The 8936-nt window shown below is 44.1% G+C and overlaps 1 protein-coding gene across 1 annotated transcript in view; it reads right to left on the minus strand.

Moving 5' to 3' along the window:
• LOC108576501 (prolyl 4-hydroxylase subunit alpha-1-like) overlaps nucleotides 1-8936 on the minus strand; it is a 221164-nt gene that overhangs the window by 24949 nt on the left and 187279 nt on the right. The window lies entirely within an intron of this gene.

The following is an 8936-nucleotide window of genomic DNA, read 5'->3' on the forward strand; positions in this document are numbered from 1 at the left end:
CCGGCCAGCAGCCTCCGATAAATTATTCCCCGCCATTAGATCCCAACAGAATTATTCGATTAAATCTTGATTCGGCCAGAGCTGCGATCTTCCGCGTTGCATCGGCCACGACACGTAATTCTCTTCTCTTCTCTTCCCTTCTCTCCCTGTTTCTCTTCTCTTCTCTCTGTTTCTCTTCTCTTCTCTTCTCTTCTCTTCGTTTCTCTTCTCTCTGTTTCTCTTCTCTTCGTTTCTCTTCTCTTCGTTTCTCTTCTCTTCGTTTCTTTTCTCTCTGTTTCTCTTCTCTCTGTTTCTCTTCTCTTCTTTTCTCTTCTCTTCTATTCCCTTCTCTCTGTTTCTCTTCTATTCCCTTCTCTCTGTTTCTCTTCTCTTCTCTTCTATTCCCTTCTCTCTGTTTCTCTTCTCTTCTCTTCTCTTCGTTTTTCTTCTCTTCTCTTCTCTTCTCTTCTATTCCCTTCTCTCTGTTTCTCTTCTCTTCTCTTCTCTTCTCTTCTCTCCTCTTCGTTTCTCTTCTCTTCGTTTCTCTTCTCTTCGTTTCTCTTCTCTTCTCTTCTCTTCTCTTCTCTTCTCTTCTCTTCGTTTCTCTTCTCTTCGTTTCTCTTCTCTTCGTTTCTCTTCTCCCTGTTTCTCTTCTCTTCTCTTCTCTTCTCTTCTCTCTGTTTCTCTTCTCTTCTCTTCTCTTCTCTTCTCTTCTCTTCGTTTCTCTTCTCTCTGTTTCTCTTCTCTTCTCTTCTCTTCGTTTCTCTTCTCTCTGTTTCTCTTCTCTCTGTTTCTCTTCTCTTCCCTACTCTTCTCTCTGTTTCTCTTCTTTTCCCTTCTCTTCTCCTCTCCGCACTGTTTCTCTTTCGTTCGCCAGTCAGCTTTATTTACGAGTGCCACGGAATAATCGACTGAGAATATATAGAGCAGAACACGCGTCAGCGGTTTACCGCCGTGTTTTTGCCCGCGCCTTTGTCGTCAAGTCGACGAAGCTAGCCCCAAAGAAAAAAGCTTCTCACTGTCGTTCCTTTCTTATTATTCTCCGGTATTTCAATACATATTCATTATCGCCAAACGATTTTTCATCAACTCTTTCGAAAACGTTTCCACGTACACTTGGAAGTGTGTCAAATTGGCGTTCTCCCAATTTTTCACTCCTTTCGTCGTTTCACTCGAAACCTCGTAAAAATTACTCGATCTTTTTATCTGCTTTAAAACACCTCGCCATTGTTCTCGCGCATTCTGTCTTCCTCCCTTCCACTCGTCAATTCCCCAAGACTATTTACATTTCTCGTTGCTGATCCTCGTGGCGCATTCGAGACGCTGTCTCGTCCCCGATGTGTATTTTTCCACGGCGAAACCAGCTATCCGGGACATGTGTCGCGAAAATACCGTCTGTGATCGAACGAAAACACTCGAGGTCGGAATTTGAAACGCAATCGTCCCGGTGTCTGTTCGTCGTGCGGAATCGCTCCCGGTTTTGCAGGGCGGACGCCGGTTCGAAAACAAGAAACGATTAAAACGAAAGATTCGAGAATTACACGGTCGCGAAGCGGGGCAAGTGTGTGACTAAGGATCGCGATTTAAATTGCTAAACACGCGGTTTCTACTTTCCGACGATTTCGCGGCCCGAGGAAGAGGACTGTGACTGTTAGTCACGAAGCCATCGAACTGTAGCTCGAAATACAATGCAGCTACCGAGTGCTGTGGTATCTTAACGCTGGAATCGCATGAAAATTGCAACAACTCGCGATACGTGGTCGACGAAACGCCGCTTTTAACTCTTCCGTGTCTTTTGGCGAGAAACGTCGAGGATTCGATGAAAATTCGGTTGAATTTTAAAAGTTAACACCTACGTTAAAAATTGCATATTCCAACTATCACACGTCGAATTTATTTATTTATTCATTTCACGAAAGAAACTCACAGAGATGCAGAATGAAAAGGCGTTCTATGCAGGAAAACAAATATTCATTCTCTGAAGATAAACGGCCGAAAGAATGTGTAAAGAAATAAAAATTTATCATCGAAAGATAAATGGCCGAAAGAATATCTAGAAAACGAGGAGGCGTTCAGTAGTAGAGAAAGAAATGAAAAAAAAAAAAAAATGGATCATCGATAGAATCTCCGTGGTTGCATATTTTCCAGCATATTTTTTAACGAACGTCCTCATCGAGCAGTGCTCAGCTCGTTAATTCGCCGCAAAATGAGACGGGATGCCGTAAGAACAACGGAATGATCGTTTGCTCGACACGGGCACGACCGGGTCTCAATTATCGCGGGAAATTGGAATCGATAAGTCGGCGTGGAAAGTCGTGGACATTTTCTTTTTGCTCGTAGACAGGCGGGAGCGGTGTCTGGCGCGGAGTATCCAATTACAATTGGACCGCGATCCGATCGCGATATCAAGTTGGCGGCGGAAGATAGGGACATCCCCCGACGCTATTGTCCTCGACGCGACACAATGGCCAACGACGCGGACGCTTTTCGCGCGCCGCGTTATCTCGCGACTTTCGCCCACGATTTCACGCTTTTCCACCGCGCTCCTCTCTTTCTCTGTGTGCGTGTGTGTACGTAGTAGTAACCGTCCTCCGAAGCGTTTATAACTTGTATATTTCGTCGAAGCAACTTACCGAAGTTGGCAAAGTTGGGTCAGGTTTGAACGGCGGTTGGGAAAAGTTGAAGCGAGCGGAAGTTCGCCGTATTTCTGGGTGAAGGTTTTGAGTAAGTAGAGGCGAGTGAAAGTTTCTCGAAAATTACCGTCGAACTTGGACATTCCACCGTGGATTTTCGGTGTTTGGGGAAATTTGAAGATTTTCAGTTTCCAAGATTTCCTCGAGTTTGAATGTTTGAAATTAAAAAAATATCGTCCACGTTGATTTTGATCAGTTTTGTATTTTATGAGAGAGAAATTTCAGTGTTTCCTACGATACTTATCAGATATTTCGAATTCTGACAATTTTCCTATTCCATGGGAGAATTGGAACGTTTCCTATTAGACGTTGAAAGGTTCGAATTGCGAACGTAGATTTGGGGGGGCAGTTTAAGTCGAGGTTGGAAAAATTGAGGAGTGAGGTGAACGAAGAGAGTTGAGAAGTGACAGGTCGAGATGTAGGCATGGGAATTGCCCCCCTAAATTTCGCGCACGTTCAGCAGAAATTTGCAGCGTGGGGAATGCGAGGATGTAATGTAGGGTTGTTGAACATGTCCCTAATTTGGGGGACCGGGCTGCAATTTCCAACCCTCGTCTCGAAATCTCGCATTCTCCCTGGGCTAACGATACATCAATCGCTGTCGAGAAGCAAGAAGCTCTCGAATTTCCATTGGACGATCGTGAATAAAATTTCGGAAATTTCTCGCTCTTCTAAGGGACAGTAGAGTGTAATTGTTGGAAAGGTTACCCCGACGTGTCTCTAAACTAAACGCGTTCGATCGATCGCGGAATTAATTGTTGAACCGCGAACAAACTCCAACGACACGTCGAACTTCAAACAAATTTTAATCGATTCCCCCACCTGTATTCCGCGCGGCAACGCAACAATGGAATTCGATTAATGCCTCCCTAACCTCCGTTATTTCACGTCTAAGCGTTCCGTTTCCTTCAATCCCGTACTCTCCCAACTTCCTTCGAATTCCGAGTGTCAAAAGCACTCTCCTGAAATCACGCATTCACCGCCATTTCTGAGACATTAAGTCCACTGCTCTGGAAACTGCGAATATCCAGAAAATGTGCAAAGTCTGCCAAACAGACGCTGTTAAAGACGTACGTTCGTCGGAATCCCTGAATGTCGATCTTTCTTTAAATTCACTACTCCAAGAAAATCGAATTTCTAATTAGCCAAAGATGCAGAGAATGAAACTTCCGAATACCAAATCGAACGTCCTTCAGCATCCCTAAGACTCAGATCTCAAAATTCCCACTGTCAATCTTTCTTTAAATCCCATACTCGAAAATAATTGAATTTTTAATTAGCCAAAGATGCAGAAAATTACACTTTCAAATACCAAAGCAAACGCTCTCAAATCGAACGTCCGCCAGCATCCCTAAGACTCAGATCTCAAAATTCCCACTGTCAATCTTTCTTTAAATCCCATACTCGAAAATAATTGAATTTTTAATTAGCCAAAGATACAGAGAATGAAACTTCCGAATACCAAAGCAAACGCTCTCAAATCGAACGTCCTCCAGCATCCCTAAGACTCAAATCTCAAAATTCCCACTGTCAATCTTTCTTTAAATCCCATACTCGAAAATAATTGAATTTTTAATTAGCCAAAGATACAGAGAATTAAACTTCCGAATACCGAAGCAAACGCTCTCAAAATCGATCGTCCTCCAGCATCCCTAAGTCATACATATCTCAAAATTCCCACTATCAATCTTTTTTTAAATCCTATACTCGAAAATAACTGAATTTTTAATTAGCCAAAGATGCAGAAAATTACACTTTCAAATACCAAAGCAAACGCTCTCAAATCGAACGTCCTCCAGCATCCCTAAGACTCAAATCTCAAAATTCCCACTATCCATTATTCTTTAAATCCCATACTCGAAAATAATTGAATTTTTAATTAGCCAAAGATACAGAAAATTACACTTTCAAATACCAAAGCAAACGCTCTCAAATCGAACGTCCTCCAGCATCCCTAAGTCTCAAATCTCAAAATTCCCACTGTCAATCTTTCTTTAAATCCCATACTCGAAAATAATTGAATTTTTAATTAGCCAAAGATACAGAGAATTACACTTTCAAATACCAAAGCAAACGCTCTCAAAATCGATCGTCCTCCAGCATCCCTAAGTCATACATATCTCAAAATTCCCACTATCAATCTCTCTCGAAATCCCCTACTCCAAGAAAATGGAATTTCCAGCCAGAGCTACGCAGAATCGAACCTCCAAGTATCAAAAGAACAGCAATTCGCCATATGTCCCGGAGGATCCTCCAGCGCCTCGAAACAAGCGCGAAGAGATCCCCCCCGGTGTACCGTAGCTCGGTATTGCGGTTAGGCTGTACAGAGGGGCCGAAAGGATGTATCGATTTCACGGTGGACCAGTGTTGGTCGGCGTAAGTGACGAGGTGTCGTATAAATTACCGGAATAAACGAGCCAGGTGCGCTTGACTTTGGCCGTTCGCGCGACACCGTTCACCTGACATTCGCAGCTGTGACAGCCCGACATCCTGCGCTCGGGATTGGCCCACTCGTCCACCGCACACACGTAGAAACCAATCGGGTCTGGACAACTCCTGAGCCCGTCGTTGCTTCTCCCCACGATCGCTCCTAATGAGCTTTCGCGATCGCCTACCTGCCTCGTTTCCGCCCTCCTCGTTCTCCATTGATCCGATAGGTACCATTTCGTACCGTACCGGACCGTTTCGTACGTACGGTCTGCGTTGGTCAGTGGTACTTGCTCGATTTATTTCGCGGTTCGTCATCTAGTGGAACAGCTGACTCGTTGATTGTTCGATGATGGACGAGTGTACAGATGGTAGATGGGATATTCGAGGTGTATAAAGAGATTACATTCGATGCTGTCTCGCAGAGACACAGATGCGAATGAGAATTTTCGTCTGAATGGAGCTTGTTGGGTCTGTGTTTATTTTCTTTTCCGAGCGGTTATGGTGTTTTGTAGCGCTGGAGTGGTTACTAATGGAAAATAGTCAGAGAACAATTTTTGAAGAATTTTTTTTATTAGAGGTTAGGAAAGATTCCCTTTTTATTCGTGAGGCATAGAGGAGAATGAGAAATTTCTTCTTTTTGCACGTGGTTGTAGTGTTGGAGTAGTTGCTGATCGGAAACAGTTAGAAAACAATCTTCTAAAAATTTTTTATTCGTGAAAAATAAATAAAGGGGAATAGAAAGCTCTGACGAAAAGCATATCAATCAGAAAGTATACTGGGTGTTTCACTTGTAAAGAACATCTAATTTACTCAGATGTTAGTTGGAAGCTGCGATCAGTATTTCAATGCAACTTTGCGTCGCATATGATTTTTCCGAATGGATAAATTCGGAGATCTACAGGGTGTTTCACTTGTAAAGAACGTCTAACTTGCTCAGAACATCTAACATCTACCTTATTTAAACCGTCTAAATAAATTAGACAAACTCATAAGAATCATATACGACGCAGAGTCGCATTAAAATACCAACGATCGGCACCTTCGACTGTCGAAAAAGGTACTACATAAAAAAGCGCCTCCTAATAACCGACAGATACGCGGCGTTTGCATCCACGGAGGTGGACGCGCGAAACTCAATTAAAATACTGACCGTTTGTATCACGTCGGAGGCGCGATAACGACGATTCTTTATATTCCGCCTCCGTCCGATATAACGAATCCTCTCGTTAGCGGGTTTTCGACGTTTTCGCCCCGTTCCTTGCACCCTAGCCAACCCACCTCCCTCTTTACGCCGCCATTTTCCCCGTTTTCGATGACGCCGGACACACACCCTTCAATCCACGCCACCCCTTCCACTTTCCCCCCTCCCTCTATTTTTTTCTCACCCTCGAATGGTCATGCACCAGGCGACAGATTTTAATTAGCGATATATGCGAGCGATCGAAGTTCACCGGCCCATCGGCTCGCGTTTCTTTCGCCTCTCGTACCGCCACATTCTATTTTTCTCTACCATCGCACACGCACGCGTACTGTGTTCTTGCCCTTCGTGCCCGTGTGTGTGCTTGGTTCTTTGTTTTCTTTTTTTTTCTAATTTTTTCCCCCTTTTTTGCGTTTCTTCGTGAAAAATGTCGCGTCCGCGAGAGGTTCATTTTTATCGAGGCCTCCATTATATCTCTCGTCGCTTCGTCATTTTAATCGCAAACCACGGAACGAATTTATCGTCGAGCACGACACGTTCATCCACTTTTCTCTCTCTCTCTCTCCCCCATTTTATTCTTCGTTTCTTTCGCGTACAGCTAGCGGCGCCAAGCGGCGGAATACGGTAACGAGGTAAACTTTCGCGCGACAAGGAGAGAGCGAGAGAGAGTTTCTGTTCTTACGATTTTCAACGGCCCCAAGGAATTGTCCCTCGTTATACCGTTCTTCCGTGGTTACCCCTTTTACTTCTCTCTCTTTTTTCTTCTCTTCTTTTTCTTTGTTTCGGTTTAAAAAGCTTCGCAAGAGACATACACACACAGGGTTTTGTTTTTATTTTCCTCATCTTTGTTTCTTTTTTTGTTCCTGTTCTCGCGATTGCCGACGCGGAACGGGTGGTCGATGAAAAGCCGAACGCGAGGCTCTTTTGTCCGGACAACGTTTGAGCTTAATAATCTTGAGCTTCGTTAACGGAAGCTCACCGAATGAAAATATTTCCTGATGAACTGGAGCTTGTAAAAATGTTCATTGTTCGGTCTTTCTTTTTTCTTGTTTTTTTTTCCTCTGTTTGGGAATTATCTGTTTCTACGGTGGATCGTTGTGTGTATACTCTCTTTTCAGACGGTGATTTTTTTGCATAGAATTATATTTTGGTTAACGAGGCTTCGGTAAAACGGAGACGCGAATTTGCTTCATTATCCGGTGACTCCTATTGCGAATTAATTTCTTCGGTTATCCATTGTCGTAATGTATTCCACGGGCAAGAAGCGGCACCAGTTTCTTGCTGCCGAGTGTCTCTGACCCCAAACCAATCGCATAAATCAATAAAATTAACACAGAATACTGTTCACTGAATGAGTCCATAAATCAGACAGCATTTCCATTAACTTACTCCACGCGCCATTTAAATTTCAATCGCTTTTCATTGACTGTATTTTTCCGCATAATGGAGTCGTTGAGAGAGAAATTAAGACCAGGTAGCATCTTTTCAAAGGAGAACATTTTAAAAACGTGCAGAAAATAAAGTCGAAAAGTTACATGTAAAAGATACATACGAATAATTAAAAAACAAAAGAGTTATTCAATTTATGGTACAGTGACTTACGAGTCACACTGTAGTTGTCATTCTCGAAAATTCAGTTTCTCTAAAAATGTTGCTAATGAGTCATTTCGACTCGACCGGTCCTCCTAGCTTTAAATAACCTGCACCGGCATACTGTCGAATCCAGGCCAGACCAAGAGGTTAATAACAATAACCTATCCCCCCGGATAACCACCTTTGAAACGGCCCACTCCAAGCCTCTAAAAACCCGCGCGAACGTCGACGACAGACCACCCCACCGGCAAGAACACCACTGCCAGCCATGGCTGTGTTCACGTGGAAAAAAAAACATCCCTCCTCGTGGTCGTCATTTCGCGCGTGCCTCTCTATGTAGCTATATGGCATCGTTAAAAAACGAACAGCGCCCTCTACGTACATTCACGTACCGGCCGAACATCGCATTAGATTTCCCCCGGGAAAAGTTGGAAAACAGACAAATAGTTTATTCGACGTTTGAAACCGGTCAGCTCCCGGTGACTGCCAGATTCCAATGGCATTTTTTTTCCATCCACCTGCCTCACTCTCCCTCTTCACCCCGCTATGATTCGGCTCAGTCGTCGAGGTAAATGGAATAGCCTGGTATCAAGGGGAATACCTGGAGCGAACCGTACGAAATGGTCGACGATTCGAAAGCTTTCAAGCTAGCGAGGCTAACCGCGATCCCACTCTTCCTCCTCCACCGATTCTCTACGCTTTCCCCCACCACTCTCTTCGTTCGAGACTCTTCAACCACACTCCCCAACCCTACCACCATCGCCGCCACCTATTTCCCTCTGTGAGCGTCTATCTCTAGAAACCCCTTCGCCCAGGATAATGGCGATCGTCATTTAGCCACTTCCGTTGGTTCGATAACAGTCCGCGATTTACATGAGAATCTTCCCTGGAATTTCCACGAGATTGCACGAAGGGTAAGAAGAGAGGGAATGGGTGCGTTGATCGTTTTTCCACCACTTGTTTATTTGCGACGGGAGGATCGGTTCTGTCCGCAGGGAACGCGCGGTTTTCTAATCTGATTCTCCTCGCGGGTGTGTAGCGTG

This window comes from Habropoda laboriosa, unplaced genomic scaffold (assembly GCF_001263275.1).
Source record: "Habropoda laboriosa isolate 0110345459 unplaced genomic scaffold, ASM126327v1 scaffold291, whole genome shotgun sequence".
Taxonomy (NCBI): domain Eukaryota; kingdom Metazoa; phylum Arthropoda; class Insecta; order Hymenoptera; family Apidae; genus Habropoda; species Habropoda laboriosa.